Source organism: Macrobrachium nipponense, chromosome 15 (assembly GCF_015104395.2).
Source record: "Macrobrachium nipponense isolate FS-2020 chromosome 15, ASM1510439v2, whole genome shotgun sequence".
Lineage (NCBI taxonomy): Eukaryota > Metazoa > Arthropoda > Malacostraca > Decapoda > Palaemonidae > Macrobrachium > Macrobrachium nipponense.
Window position 1 is genome coordinate 74479918 of NC_087208.1, and position 16278 is coordinate 74496195.

General features: G+C 39.8%; 1 protein-coding gene across 4 annotated transcripts in view; it reads right to left on the minus strand.

The window, feature by feature from the left end:
• The window catches only part of LOC135195058 (acid ceramidase-like), a 338079-nt gene that overhangs the window by 150572 nt on the left and 171229 nt on the right, over window positions 1-16278 (minus strand). The gene's annotated exons all lie outside the window — the stretch shown is intronic.

A 16278-nucleotide genomic window follows, 5' to 3' on the forward strand; every position in this document is an offset into this window, starting at 1 on the left:
TTATCTTTGTTGCTTCATAACGGCTATTCATGTTATACGAATATTTTTACTATTAATTAATACTCTGTCACTTGATAACCTGATTCTGGAAGTAAATTATTTGTAACCTAACTTTTACCAAATATTAATTTATTTCAATTTCTTCATTTTGATTACTTTTACATTTGTTTTTGACATGTATTAAAATAACTGCTTGTGTACCACAGTAGTACACTCTTACCATTGAAACATTCCCAACTGTTTTTTCATATGTATATTTGTCTTGCAAATCCATCTCAGTCATTTCAACGCCTATGTACTGTAGTACTTCAAAAACTGGGGCACTGCCATCTGTTACACAATGGTTAAACCCAGGTTTGTTATCATTACTGAACATGGCAAAGCCTATATAAACACTTTTTTTTGGTGATGGTAGGCTCTGACATAGCTTAATTTTCCCAAAGTTGTGCAACTTGCTTGACAATGCCAGCTTACTGTTTTGCTGCAATTTGTCTTGTCACCTTTTTTTTATAGATTGGGCATATTAGATCTCTTCTCCAGTCTTCAGGTGGTATTTCTCCATTCCAGAGTTTGTTGATTAGCTCTAGTAGCCAGATGACTCCATCCTTTCTTTGTCTTTATGAATTGTTGACACAGTAGTGTGTGATAACTTCATATCATGCACGATCACATTAACTTTCTTTCCTCCTTCAAACTGTTTAATCACAGTCACTTTTGTGTCCAGGTCAATGGCCTTTCTTTCCTTCTTGGCAGGCTGAGGAGTAAATAAAGACAATTTCCTCTTGGTAGGCATTTAAAACATTTATCCAAAACACAAGACACAAACGGACATGGAGGATGTGCACTGTACCAGGCTACTGCTTACTAGTCATAACCAGTATCTTTATTTGTATTTAACCCTTAAACGCCGACTGGATGTATTATACGTTGACTAAAATTGTCTGTCGGGTGCTTAATTAAAGTGCGATATGTTAACGTCAAAATTTTTTTAAATATTTGCGGAAAAATCGTTATAGGCCTAGTTTACAAAAATTTTAAATCACTCTCTTTGAGAGATGCTGGGAGTTCATGGATCAAGCTGTTGTTTAGTTTACAAGCGCCAGGCGCACATGGGTGAACTTCTTTCTTCTCGCACTAAAATGCATCAGCAACACATCTCAGAAATTCTGTTGTCACTTTGTTGTAATTTTTGCACCATTTTATATTAGCCGTTACATAGAGTTTCATATATGAAAATGTGTGCAATTTTATGTAGAATACAACAAAAAATAACTCATGGTTGTAGCTTTTATCAGTTTTGAAATATTTTCATATAAATAATGATAAGTGCCAAAATTTCAACCTTTTGTCAACTTTGAATCGACCAAAATAGTCAAAAATGCAATAGTAAGCTAAAACTCTTACATTCTAGTAATAGTATTCAATCATTTACCTTCATTTTGCAACAAATTGGAAGTCTCTAGCACAATATTTTGATTTATGGTGAATTTTTGAAAAAACTTTTTCCTTACGTCCGCGCAGCAACTGCCGAAAATCTCATAAATTCTTTTGTCAGTTTGTCGTTATGTTTGCACCATTTTATATTTGCTGTTACATAAAGTTTTATATATGAAAATGTGCGCAATTTCATGTTGAATACAACAATAAATATCTCATGGTTGTAACTTTTATCAGTTTTGAAATATTTTCATATAAATAACGATGTGCCAAAATTTCAACCTTCAGTCGAATTTGACTATCAAAATGGTCGAAAAACGCAATTGTAAGCTAAAACTCTTACAGTCTAGTAATATTCAATCATTTACCTTCATTTTGCAACAAACTGGAAAACTCTAGCACAATATTTCGATTTATGGTGAATTTCTAAAAACACTTTTTCCTTACGTCTGTGTGCTGTAACTCTGCCGAAAATCTCAGAAATTCTTTTGTCAGTTTGTTGTAATTGTCACATTTAATATTATACAGTAGTACCTCGAGATACGAAATTAATCCGTTTGAGGCGCCCTTCGTATCATGAGGTTTTCGTATCTTGGACCACATTTTACATGTAAAATGGCTAATCCGTTCCAAGCCCTCCAAAAATACCCCATTAAATTTCATAATAAAGCTAAATTGACCTATAAACAATGAAATACTACAACAATTTTGGACCATTCAATACCTAAATTAAGACTAAAATGCAAAACCTGTAAATAAAGTGTATATTAGTGTACAAGAAATATTATTACTGTAACGTAAAATGTGAAAGCTTACCTTTCGAGGGAGGCTACGTACATATGTAACTATCCAAGGAGGATTGCTTCTGCCTACTTTTCACAATGTTCCTGTGTGAGCCTTTTCGGGGGGTGTCTTCTACAAATGATTGCACTTATTGAAAAGCGGCTTTAATTTCTGCTTTTTTTTTTTGTATGTAATATGTACGTACGTACGACATGTTATGTACGTACGTACTACAACGTAACTATCCAAGGAAGATTGCTTCTGCCTACGTACTTTTCACAATGTTCCTGTATGAGCCTTATCGGGGGTGTCTTCTAGCAAATGAAATTGCACTTTATGAAAAGCTGCTTAATTTCTGCCATTTTTTTCTTCTTTTTTTATTTTTAATTTTTTAACTTTTTATTTTTTTATTTTTTTACTTTACGTAAGGTTTTTTTTTTTTTTTTTTTTTTTTTTACAGAATTTCAACTTTCTTTTTTTGCACCTCATGACTCTGTTGGCCCTGGTGTCCATCAAAACCCTGTTCAACCAAATGCTCTCTCTGCAACTGATTTGGGTACTGAATGTTCGGCTGCTGACCTTCAACATAAACTGAAGTGCCTTGATTATACGTACACTACATACTGGTATGCATGTTGTAAATTATTGGTCTACACCCTCTGTTCAGCAGGGAGTGGAGATTCTACCAACCTTGCAAAGTTTCCAGTTATCCCATGAGAGAGACCTTGATCACTTATCCTATGTGAGAGATCTTGGTCACTTTTTTTTTTAAATATTACGTACACATTGACGATCCTGAAAACGAATACCGCGTGCGTACTATAACAATGCTGGTACCGAGTGGCCGAGCCACGCCACCATGTGTACATAGTAGATGCATGATGGGAGGGACGCTGGCCAATAGGAGAGAAGGATTTCATGGTCGCGACTAGCATCAGGAACCAATGGGAGAGCAGGAGGATGGTGGCAAGTCTACTAGTATACTAAGATGGCGGCGTGTGGCGCGATTTTCAAAATTGTTATCCAGGCTAATCTCGGACTTTCAGAAACCTTTCGTATCTTGAAAACTTTTCGTTTGTAGAGCCGTTAAATTTTTCGTATTGGCTTTCGTATCTCGAGTTTTTCGTAAGTTGAGCCTTTCGTATCTCGAGGTACCACTGTAATTAGTGTATAATGTTCCAATTATATCGCTGAATACATTTCAAGTTTGTAACTAGCGTGTCGGTGGTTACTGGGCTCGTTAAGTGTTTATAAGGCAGCCAGGTTCTTGAGACGTCTTTGACACTGGAACTGAGTGGTCAGGGTCATTCTTTGTCCAATGCTATGTGATTTTGGGTCCTCCCATGCTTCGTGAACTTGGGTAAACTCCGTTACCTGTGTGGTTCTGATGTTACCTGTGTGGTATTTTCTTGATATATTTCTTAACGTAAAGGTGGGTACACACGTGCGAACCGAACCTTGTATTGTAACCGATTCTTGTAACAAAAACGCAAGTGTGGACGGTTCCTCGAACCCGAACCCTGAACCCGCGAGGTTCAAGGCTCCGTTCGCCCTCCGTCCCGGCAATTGTCGGTTTTTGGGCCCCGAATCAAAGGGAGGTCTCTTTGAACGTTGCGCCATGTGTGGACGGGACCTGTATTACACGCGTAACAACAGAGGTTGCTGAACTTGTTAACACCGACTATGAACAAGGCCATCCATAGAGTCCCTTGTTTTGGTCAGTCATTACGTATATGTCTACCATGTCTGATTGGAGTGAGGAAGAGGTCCTTCAATTTATTAGTTATTACGAAGAACAGGCTTTACTGTGGCCAGAAACTTCTTGGAATCTCATGTCAGCGAGTAATTCCCGACCACTGTATTCTACCCTTCTAGTATATAACCTTGATTGCCACCATCTTCTTTTATTTCGCTTCATCTTCGTTAAATAATGTATATAAATATACGCGGCAGCTGCTACTTGCATGGTGGCCATCGTCGGTAAACAACCCGGACAGACACAGACTGATGATCGCAGTGGATTGAAATGAAGTTACGTGCTTAACGTGGTTACGGTTCGTCCTCAACATTTTGACACCTTGTAACCGTATATGCGTAACTCAGTTACACATACAAGGTTCGGCTCTCACGTGTGTACCCACCTTAAGAGGACCCGACACCACGAATGGACTGATTATGTGAGTGCTGTATTTTGTTCCAGTAAGTGTTACTTGTAGTTATACTTCAGATTATTTGGTAGTGGTAATATATTTTATTACATGCGAAGATTGTGTTATGTATTGGTTAAATCACATTGCATTTAAAGGTTGTATTTGCTGTAGTTACTGAACTACCATGTATTTGCTGTAGTTACTGAACTACCATTACAGTTCACGATTCAAATGGTGTTAGGACACCTGTAATACAGTTTGGTTGGTAGGCCTACCAGGCAAAAACTTTTGAATCACGCGCCTTGGGGGATGCTGGGAGCTCACGGATCAGGGCGTTGTTTTGTTTACAATCATTACGCAGGCGCGCAAGCGCAAAGTTCTTTCTTATTGCACTAAAAAGTATCAGTGACACATTTCAGAAATTATTTCATCACTTTGACATAATTTTTGCACCATTTTAAATTAGCCGTTACATGGAGTATTATATATGAAAATGTTTGCAATTTCATGTAGAATACAACAACAAAAAATACTCATGATTGTAGCTTTTACCAGTTTTGAAATATTTTCATATAAATAACGATAAGTGCCAAAATTTCAACCTTCGGTCAACTTTGACTCTACCGAAATGGTCGAAAAACGCAATTGTAAGCTAAAATCTTATATTCTAGTAATATTCAATCATTTACCTTCATTTTGCAACAAATTGGAAAACTCTAGCACAATATTTTGAATTATGGTGAATTTATGAAAAAAAAAAAAAAATTGTCCTTACGTCCGTGCAGTAACTCTTCCGAAAAAATCAGAAATTTTTTCGTCTGATTGTCATAATGTTTGCACCATTTTAAATTAGCTGTTACATAAATTTTTATATATAAAAATGTGCGCAATTTCATGTAGAATACAAAAAAAAATAATTGAAGGTTGTAGCTTTTCTCATTTTCGAAATATTTGCATATAAATCACGATAAATAGAAAAAAAACCACATTCGGTCAATTTTGACTATCGAAATGGTCGAAAAATGCAATTGCAAGCTAAAATCTTACAGTCTAGTAATATTCAGTCATTTATCTTCATTTTGAAACATTCGAAGTCTCTAGCACAATATTTAGATTTATGGTGAATTAAAAAAAAAAACTTTCCTTCCCTCCACGCGCGGATTCTCCGCCGAAAATCTCCTAAATGTGTACGTCGCATTCTCGTAATATTTGCTCAGTTTCATATTAGGTGTTTCATAGAGTTTTATATATGAAAATGTGCGCAATTTCATGTACAATACAACAATAAATAATTGAAGGTTGTAGCTTTTCTCATTTTTGAAATATTTGCATATAAACAACAAATATATAAAAAAATTTGACATTCGGTCAAATTTAACTCGTCCGAAATGGTCGAAAACTGCAATTGTAAGCTACAACTCTTACAGTATAGTAATATTCAATCATTTATCTTCATTTTGAAACAAATTGGAAGTCTCTAGAACAATATTTAGATTTATGGTGAATTTTTGAAAAAACATTTTTTTACGTCCGCACGTTACGAATTCATGCATCATTTTGTGATAATATTTTCTCTGTGTTGCTTTAATCGTTTTACAATGTGTTATATACCAAAATGATCACAATTTAGTGTACAATACAACGAAAAAAAATTAACTCATTAGCTTTAACCGTTTTGGTTTTCGCGCTATCATATATTGCATTATTTATATATGATAATGATATTTTTTTTTCATTTCTGATGGTTGCATACTAAACTTCAGGCAATGACAAAAAAAGGAGCCAAAAATGAACTCTTAAATCTTGAAAAATATTTTTTCCGCTTCGGGGCTCACTCCGAGACCCCCTCAGCATACGGGAGACGATTTTTATTATACTCCTTCAGCGCTAAAGGGTTAAGTAGTAGGTTGGTTGGTTAAAGAACCCAACACAGTTCAGCGCAACTGTGACATTTTGGTGGCAGCGGTGGGATAGCCTTTCGTTAGTTAAGTATTTTGTGTTAGTGCATTGTACTTCAATTATATGTTTAAGAAACAATTTAGCAATCATTGTTAATTGTTCTGACGTACTAAGGTTTCCATTATGGTAATTGATGCTGTAAAGTGTTGACTTTATACTTTTAAGAAGCTTACAATTAATGTTTTGTGTAATTGCATTCTTTTTGTAGGTAATATTGCCCTATTTTCTTGTTCCCATTTTCTAGGTTTACAAATATTTTTCATGAGGGAGTAAAAGAAAGAGAGAGAACAATTAGAGAGAGATGAGAGAGCCGTTGAGAGAGAAGCAAGAAAAACTGAAAGCGAAATTGAGTTAGAAAAGATCAAAATGGAAACAGAATTGCATAAAGTGAAAGCAGGAGAGCTAAGAGTTGGGGTTGCAAGTACTACAAGTGAGCTTTCTAATTCCTAGGCTAAGCTTCCTAAGCTACCTTCATTTGATGAATCTAAAGACTGTATAGATTCTTATTTGCAGAGGTTTGAGAGGTTTGCGTCCAATGCTAGATGGGATTCATCTTCATGGGCTATTAATCTTAGTGCTCTTCTTCAAGGTAAGGCTTTGGAGGTTTATTCTTGCCTACTGGTTTCAGAGCCTTTGGATTATATAATGGTTTGAAGCAGGCTTTGTTGAAGCGTTTCCAGCTTACTGAGGAGGGTTTTCATTCGAAATTTCGTTCCTGTAAGCCAGACCAAGGTGAGAGTCCTTCCCAATTTCTTCCTAGATTGGATAATTATGTGGAAAAATGGTTGAATTTGTCTGGAGGTACGCGAAGTTATGAAGGTCTTAAGGATTTGTTTTTGAGGGAGCAGTTCATGAACAGTTGTAGGAAATCTCTTTCTATGTTTCTCAAAGAACGACATCCCAAGAATGTGGATGAAATGTCTAATCTTGCTGATCAGTTTACTGAAGCTCATGGTTACTCTTCTTTTACTAAAGACTTGCAGGCTTTTCAGAAACCCTCTGTAATTGGAAGCAGTTCCAGATGCGCCAGCCACAATGGGCAATTGCAAGTGCAGTATACAGACTCTTTGCAGAAAAGACGCGAGAGAAAGTGCTACAATTGCAATACACCAGGACATGTAGCACGTGACTGTCTTTCCAAGCAGACAGGTAAACATCCAGTAGACCCAAGGAATCCATACAAGGCAGCATTTTTACAGTCAGCTGGATCAGTGTAAGTCAAATTCTGTAAATACTAATGGTGGTAGTCCTTTGCAGCAGAATAAGAAAACAGGTCAGAGAAACAAAGTGCACCAGGATATATCCATGCAAGAGCAATCTCAGATTGGGTCAGCATGTGTAGTGACCGAGCACTTGATGGACTGCTGTGTGAATGATGGTCAGGTGAGACTGGCATGTGGACATGTTCTACCAGTAATAGAAGAAGCATGCAAGGTATGTGACAAAATGCCTATTTCTATGGGTTATGTTGGAGATAATTTTGTTACTGTATTGAGAGACAGGGTGCAGTGGTGTAGTGGTAAAATGTAAATTAGTAAAGTTAATCAGTTGACAGGTCATGTTCAAAAATGTGTATTGATAGATGGTACAGTGCGTACAGTAGAAGAAGCCTCAATTGATATTGACACACCTTTTTATACAGGGAAAGTAAATGCTCTTTGTATGAAAGAACCTGTGTATGATTTAATTATAGGAAACCTGGAAGGTGCCAAAAATCATTTGGATCTAGATGAACAGTGGTGTAAGAGAGAAAACCAAAAGGAAGGTAGTGAGGTTCTTCAATCTGTTGTAACCAAAGGCCAGGCTATAAAAAACAAGCAAGGTATGAAAGCATTGAATGTTGCAGGATGGGTGGATGTTGAGGTTTAAGTTAACAAAATGAAGGAACTTCAGGGAGAGGATAAAATGCTAGGAGTGTACTGAAATTATGCTATCTCTGGTAAGAGGAAAGTAATGGGAGATGGTATTGTGACCTGGTTTACTGTAGAGAAAGGCTTGCTATATCGACTATTCCAGTCACCTAAGGTAAGCGATAACAAATTGTTCACACAACTTATTGTTCCAGAATCTTTAAGGGAAAAGGTGATGAGCATTGCTCATGACAGTATTTTAGGAGGACACCTCGGTGCTAAGAAAACCTCAGATCGCATTTTAAACCAGCTTTTACTGGCCTGGACTCCAAGGAGAGGTGACAAGATGCTGTCAGTCCTGTGATGTATGTCAGAAAACATTTCCAAAGGGCAAGGTAACAAAGGTTCCTCTTGATCGAATGCCACTGATTGACACACCTTTTGAGCAAGTGGCAGTAGATCTGTTAGGTCCAATTATCCCAGTAACTGATAGTGGTCATAGATATATACGTATTAACATTGGTAGATTACAGTACCAGATATCCTGAAGCAGTTCCCCTGAAAGGCATTGAGACAGAGCGAGTGACAGAGGCGTTGGTGCAAATTTTCAGTAGAGTTGGGATCCCAAAGGAAATATTGTCAGACATGGTACACAATTCACGTCAAATATCATGAAGGAGGTAGGCAGACTTTTGTCTGATAAGCAGTTAGTAACAACACCCTATCATCCAGCATGTAATGGGTTGTTTGAAAGATTTAATGGAACCTTAAAGACAATGTTGAGAAAAATGAGTTCTGAAAGACCAAAAGACTGGGACAGGTACTTGCCAGCATTGCTATTTGCTTTTAGAGAAGTTCTGCAAGAAAGTACTGGATTTTCACCCTTTGAACTTTTATATGGTAGAACAGTCAAGAGGTCCCATGACTGTGCTGAATGAGTTATGGACGAAGGAAGAAACTATGCCTGATGTGAAAAGTACTTACCAGTATGTGATAGACCTGAAGGAACAACTGTCAAGAACCTGTGAACTAGCACAGAAGGAACTCAAGAAATCCAGTGCAAGATACAAGAAATATTACGACAGAAAAACAAAGACTAGGATTTTTAAGGTGGGTGATTATGTTTTAATTCTTCTCCCAACTGATCAGAACAAACTGTTAATGCAATGAAAGGGACCTTTCAAAGTCCTTGATAAGAAAGGATTAGCAGATTATCGGGTAGATATGAATGGTAAAATCCGTGTTTTATGCAAATCTCCTTAAGAAGTATAATCAGCAACTGGAGCCTAATCTAAGTGGCAATGCTTTATTTCAATTGGCTTCTTGTACTGTTATAGATTCAGAGGAAACCGATGATAAGGAACACTTAGTCCATCTATTACCCATGAAAGCAACAGAGTCTTATGCTGATGTCGATGTCAGCCAAGCATTAACTAGTGAACAGCTAGCATCTGTGAATACCTTATTACATGAATTAAGGATGTTTTGATAGATCTGCCTGGGAGAACTGATCTCATTCAACATGATGTCCATTTGACTACTGAGGAACCCATAAGAAACAGACCAGATCAAATCCCCTATGCATTAAGAGGTGCAGTACGAACAGATACACAAAGCATGCTAGATATGGATGTCATTATGCCATCTGAATCTCCATATGCCAGTACCATTGTAGTGGCAAAGAAATCTGATGGAAGTAACAGAATCTGCATTGATTTCAGAAAGTTAAACAAGGTAACAGTTTTTTATCCTGAACGTATGGCAGACCCGGAGGAAATAATGACAAAAATTAGCAAAAGCAAGTTCTTTTCAAAGATTGACCTTTGTAAAGGCTATTGGCAGATTCCAGTGAGAACCGAGGATCGTGATTTGACATCATTTTTAACTCCCGATGGATTAAACCGATTCAAAGTCATGCCATTTGGAATGTCAAACAGTCCAGCAACATTTAATCGATTGATGCGTAAACTATTAAAAGGTTTGGAACACACTGATAGTTTCTTGGATGACATCCTCATTCATACAGAATCTTGGGAAGAACATCTCGAAGAATTAAGGAAAGTCTTGGAGAGGCTAAGATGGGCACGCCTGACAGCAAAGCCGTCAAAGTGTGAAGTTGCTCAAACCCAGTTGGTGTATTTAGGACACTTGATTGGCAGTGGTACTGATGAACCTACAAATGACAAGTTGAAGGCTATTCAAGAGGCGTCAAGACCAGAAACAAAGAAACAGGTCAGGTCGTTCATGGGGCTAATTGGCTATTACAGGAAATTTGTGCCGAACTTTGCATCTTTAGCAGCTCCATTAACTGATTTGACAAAGAAAGGATTTCCAAATAAGTTAGAATGGAAACAACAACATGACGATGCATTCAGAACTTTGAAATCTATGTTACTTTGTAGTCCTATTCTTAGGCTTCCAGATTTATCCAAACCATTTATTCTAAGGACAGATGCTTCCAACAGTGGGGTCGGCGCTGTTTTGATGCAGGTGCATGATGGGAGGAAATATCCTATTGCCTATGCAAGTCGTAAGCTGATGGACCTTGAACAGCAGTATGCAGTCATAGAGAAAGAGTGTCTTGCTATTGTTTGGGCTTTACAAAAGTTTCAAGGTTACTTGTATGGCAGATTTTTTATAATAGAGACAGATCATCAGCCTTTGGTGCATCTTCAAAAGGCAAAGGTTTCCAATGGTAGATTAATGAGATGGTCTCTTTTTCTACAGTCATAATTTCAGAGTGGAGGTTATCAAGGGGTCAGAAAACGTAGGAGCTGATTTTCTGAGCCGTTACATTACTGTATAAATGTTAGTACATTCCAAGTTCTTTTTTGTATAGTTTTCCTTGTAATGTACCACAAAAAGGGATTTTGACGAAGGAAAAATCTATTTCTGGGCGATGGGTTCGTGTCGCCCTGTGAAATAATCCTTAAGTTCATTATTTCTAGGGTAAATAACCTAATAAATACCACAGAAAAAATAAATTCAAGAAGATGTCAGTATAACTGACTCGCTCACTCTATAAAAGAAGTGTCGGTATGGTAACAGGGGCGAGTGAGACCACTACCACGAACCTCTTGCCATTTAGAACTTCCCACATCAAAATCTCCCACCTGAGAGAGCCGATCCTAAAGGAGGATGCGCCCGCTACTACTACTAATACCCACGCCAAGCGGAGTGCAGCGCCTCTAGTGCATCCTTTTCTAAAGATGTCCATCTTGGGCTGCAGGGTGGGTAAAAAGGGTGGGTTTCACAGGGCGACACGAACCCATCGCCCAGAAATAGATTTTTCCTTTGTCAAAATCCCTTTTCTGGGCTCAGTTTGTGTCGCCCTGTGAAATAGTACCAGAGAAACAGCACAAGATGACAATGGAGGGTCTTAATGAAACAATAAAATAAAATTAGAGTATAATATAAGTGAATCAAAAGTTATGATACAAAATTTATATATAAAGGTATTCTTAAAAAACTAGTTAATATATATAAAAGGGGTAAAGCATAGCTTAGTATAATGGTATCAAAACAAATATTCAAGAAGATTCACTAAAACTAGATTAATATATATACAAAATATACAGAAGTTATTGTGTTCTACCCTAGCATAAAAAGGGTAGAAACACTGAAGCACATTTATATGTACAGTATGTGGATGTCCCTAGCGAAAAAATAAGGGACAGTCCACCAATATCAACCTAGCGGCTAAGGCTAGAGGACCATGTAGAGCATAACAGTAGGGCGAGACATGTTGGACAAGGTAAGTAGAAAGGAGACCTGGATCTTCAACTATAACTACTGTGCAGTCAGGGGAAACTATGTTTCCCGCTGCTACTGCTGAAAATTTTAATGATTCCAAGGACTTCAGGTAATGACGCTTGAAGACTGTCGGTGATTTCCATCCAGTATATTTCCTAAGATCCTCAAAATTCATATGTTGGAAATAATTAATAGAAGTAGCTACTGCCCTGATATCATGTGCTTTTGGGAATGATTCAGGATTGGCTTGTTTAATGAAGTAAAGGATCTGCTGTCTGATTCCTTTTACTGATAAGGTGCCACCTCTTTCTCTCATAAAGAGAGGACCTGAGGATCTAGATTATGTCTGAGACAGAAAGGCTCTTAAGGTCATTACTGGACAGAGAGAGGGATCCTGGGGAAGAGGAATGACTTTCCAAGGTGCCCACCTTGCTAGAGGATCCTCATTTTTAGCTAAGAAACTGCGATCCGGGGAAAGCAAAATTTCTCCTGAAGGGAGAAATTCCACATGACCCATATCTCTGGATAGAGCCGACAGTTCTGAAATTCTGGCCCCTGAGGCCAGGCTTAGTAAAAATAGTGTCTTTCTAAGTAACATTATAAATGTGCAAGAAGAGTTGTCAGTGTCCGAAGCTAGTTTGAGGACGTCATTTAAAAACCATGAAACTGAAGTAGGTCTCTCAGAAGGTCTAAGTCTAGCACAGGCTTTGGGAATAGACGTAAAGTAAGATTCTGTTAAGTCTATTTGAAAACCCAACTGAAAGATTTTCTTCAAAGCTGATTTATTAGTGGTAATAGTGCTAACTGCTAGACCTTTCTCAAACAAGGACCTGAAAAATGATATGGCTAAGTTAACTGTCATGGTTGTAGTGTCTGTTTCCTTCAGGAAAGATGCCAACTTTTTGACAGCAGAGTCATACTGTCTTATAGTTGATTCCCTCTTATCTGATTCTAGGAAGAGGATGTTTTGGGGATCAATATTTGCATCTTTTTTAGCCGCAAACTTCATGAAGTCCATAAAGTTAGGGTCTTGAGAATTCCTGAGGAAGTGAACACAGTCCTCATTTGTACTGATTGCGATAGTTTGGGGTTGGGAATCCATCGAGGTCGGAGGCCCACTCCAGTAGCAGGGGGTACCAATTGCTCTTTGGCCAATCTGGAGCAATCAGAGCTACTTGTCCTTTGAAAGTCCTGAGTTTGTTCAGAACTTTCAAGAGAAGATTCACTGGAGGAAAGATGTAGATCTTTCTCCACTGATTCCAGTCTATTGTCAAGGCGTCCGTGGCATAGGCCAGAGGGTCCAGGTTGGGGGCCACATAGCAAGGGAGCTTGTGGTTCGCTTGTGAGGCGAATAGATCTACCTGGAGATCTGGTACACTCCGGCATATCCACTGGAACGACTTGACGTCTATAGACCATTCTGATTCCAGAGGGACTGAACGGGACAAGGCATCCGCTATTACATTCCTTACCCCTGCTAAGTAAGTGGATGATAGGTGCCATTTGTACCTGTTCGCTAGGGCAAAAATGGCTATCATGACATGGTTCACATGTTTGGATTTGGATCCTCCTCTGTTGATGCAGTGAACTACCACTGCACTGTCCAAAACCAGCCTTAGATGAGACTTCTTTGGAGGAAGGAGCTTCTTTAGGGTAAGAAAAACTGCCATTGCTTCCAGAACAATTATGTGGAGCTGGCAGAACTGAGTGGACCAAGTCCCCTGAACTTGCTTGAATTGAGAGTATCCTCCCCAACCGGTTAGGGAGGCGTCTGTGTGAATAGTTAACGCCGGAGGAGGATATTGAAGGGGAACTGTCTTGGACAGATTCTTTACCTTTGCCCATGGACGAAGTCGGTTGCGAAGGATTTGTGGAATCACTGACAACTTGTCTCGAGATTTGACATTTGCTCTTGAGCGCCAAACTTGATTTATATCTTTCAGTCTTGCCTTCAAAAGGACATCCGTCACTGAGGCAAACTGGAGGGAACCTAGGATTCTTTCCTGGTTTCTCCTTGAAGCTTGCTTGTTGTTGAGGAATTGCCTCACTGACTTGGCTATTTCTTTTCTTTTGATCACCGGAATTGACAGATTGTGGGAGGATAAATCCCATTGGATGCCTAACCACTGGAAACGAGTCTCCGGAGTGAATCTGGATTTCGTTTTGTTTATCTAGAACCCCAGATGTTCCAGAAATTGAACTACCTTCTTTGTGGCTCTGAGACATTCCTCGACGGTTGGTGCCAAAATCAACCAATCGTCGTGGTACGCTACTACCATTATCCCTTGTGATCTCAGTTGTTGAACTACTACTTCCGCTATTTTCGTGAATACCCTGGGGGCTACATTCAGTCCGAAGGGCATCACTTTGAAAGAGAATGCCTGGCCTCCTAGTTTGAAACCTAGGTATGGGCGGAAGTGCCTCGCGATTGGGATATGATAGTATGCGTCTGTAAGATCGATAGAGGTGGTGACGGCCCCACGGGGAAGTAAGGTCCGTACCTGCGAGATGGTCAGCATTTTGAACTTGTCACAGCGAATGAAAGAGTTTAGCTGGGACAAGTCTAAGATTATTCTTCTTTTTGAAGAGCCTTTCTTTGGCACGCTGAACAAGCGCCCTTGAAATTTTAGATGCCTGACTCTCGCCACAACTCCTTTCTGAAGGAGCTCCTCTGCATAATCTGTCAACTCCTCTGACGGCAATTGAAGAAATGATTTGGTTGGTGGAGGATCTTTGATCCAACTCCAACCAAGTCCTTTGGACACGATACTCTGTGCCCATTTGCTGAACCCCCACCTGTGACGGAAGAGGCACAGCCTCCCTCCTACCTGGGGAGTCTCACTGTTGCTGTGTGGGATGACCTCCACGTCCTCCTCTGAAGTGTTTACCCCTGCTAGCAGCCCTTCCCGAACCTCGCTGGCGAAAGTTACCTCTCGCCCTGCTTCCCCTTGACAACCTATTAAAGGTAGGGAAAGCCTGGCTTTCATACATGGAATTGAAAGCCGGAGAGACGGTGTACGAGGTTGAGGGTTGGTTCTGGGGTGATAGCAAGAGGATAGGCTGGTTCTGTTTCGATGTTGAAGGTTGACCCGGTTGGGTAACTGGGACGGCCTGGACGAAGTGCTGCTGTTGCTGGTGTTTTTGGTATGGCTGGAACCTCTTGGTTTTCTTCAGCTTTTTACCAGAAGAGGGGGGGGTTCTCCTGCTTCCTCTTGGTTGAGATACCCCACCTAGCTCTAAGGCTTTGGTTAAGCCTTGAAGCTTCATGGTGCACCTTATTCACAGAAGATTCTGGGAACAGGTCCGCACCCCACATGTTGGAAGCAAGAAGCCTATTCGGTTCGTGTCGAATGGTGGCTTCTTGCAACACATGCTTACGGCAGTTTCTTCTAGCCATGAAGAAGTCGTAAGCATCTGCCTGAACCGACTGAAGCTGGGACTTAGCCAGGATCTTGAATAGAGGCTCCGTAGCATACGAAAGAGCAGCCATCTCCGTTATGACTAGGGAGTTAAGTGATCTCCCTAGCCTAGTTCTTGCATCAAATTCTGCCTGAATGAGGCTATCAGGCAGTCTAGGTAGCTTTTCACCGAACTGATCCATGGCACAGTCCGGTTTCAGCTTTCCTACTGTAAAAGTAGCCGGCAGGTTCTCCCAAAGTTCTCCAAATGCAGGGAAGAGAGGAGATGTTGGCTCTGCTTCCCTGAGCTGTGGAATGGGTTCATCCTTCAAAACAGCATGAAGGGTCGTCTCCACCATCTTTGTCGTAAAGGGGAGTGAAGCCTCCTCCTCCGTGGCAAAAATGGTGAAGGGACTCTTGAAGGCCTGGAGTTTGGTATTGGCACAATCCCAATCCTCTAGACAGTGAACCCACTCTCTTTGGGCATGGTCTCTCGTGTACAAGACAGTCTCCCTAAGGATCTTGTCTTCCCTATTGAGCGCTGTCTGTGTTAGCCTGGCATATCCTATGAAAGGCTGAGTCAATCCGGGAGGGTAGAACTCGAAGTCCTCAATCCTTCTTGTTCCACACTCCGGTATTGAAATCATACCATCCTTGAAGGGAGCATAAGCTGCTACCCTCCAAGGATTGTTCATAGAGAAAGCCGGAAGAGAGTCATGAGGCGGTAACTGGACCAGACCAGTACCTCCTACCGGGAAGTTGGCCTGAGGAGCCTGGTTCAGGCCAGCAAAGCGGTTATCGTGTTCTAGAACACGATTAGAGAGATCCTGGATTGATTGACCTGACTGGTTGATGCTGCTAGAGAGTTGAGCAAACATTTGCTCAAATCTCGTCCCAAGCGATCCAACCATCTCTCCTACTTGCTGTAGGACTCCTGCCGAGAAGATA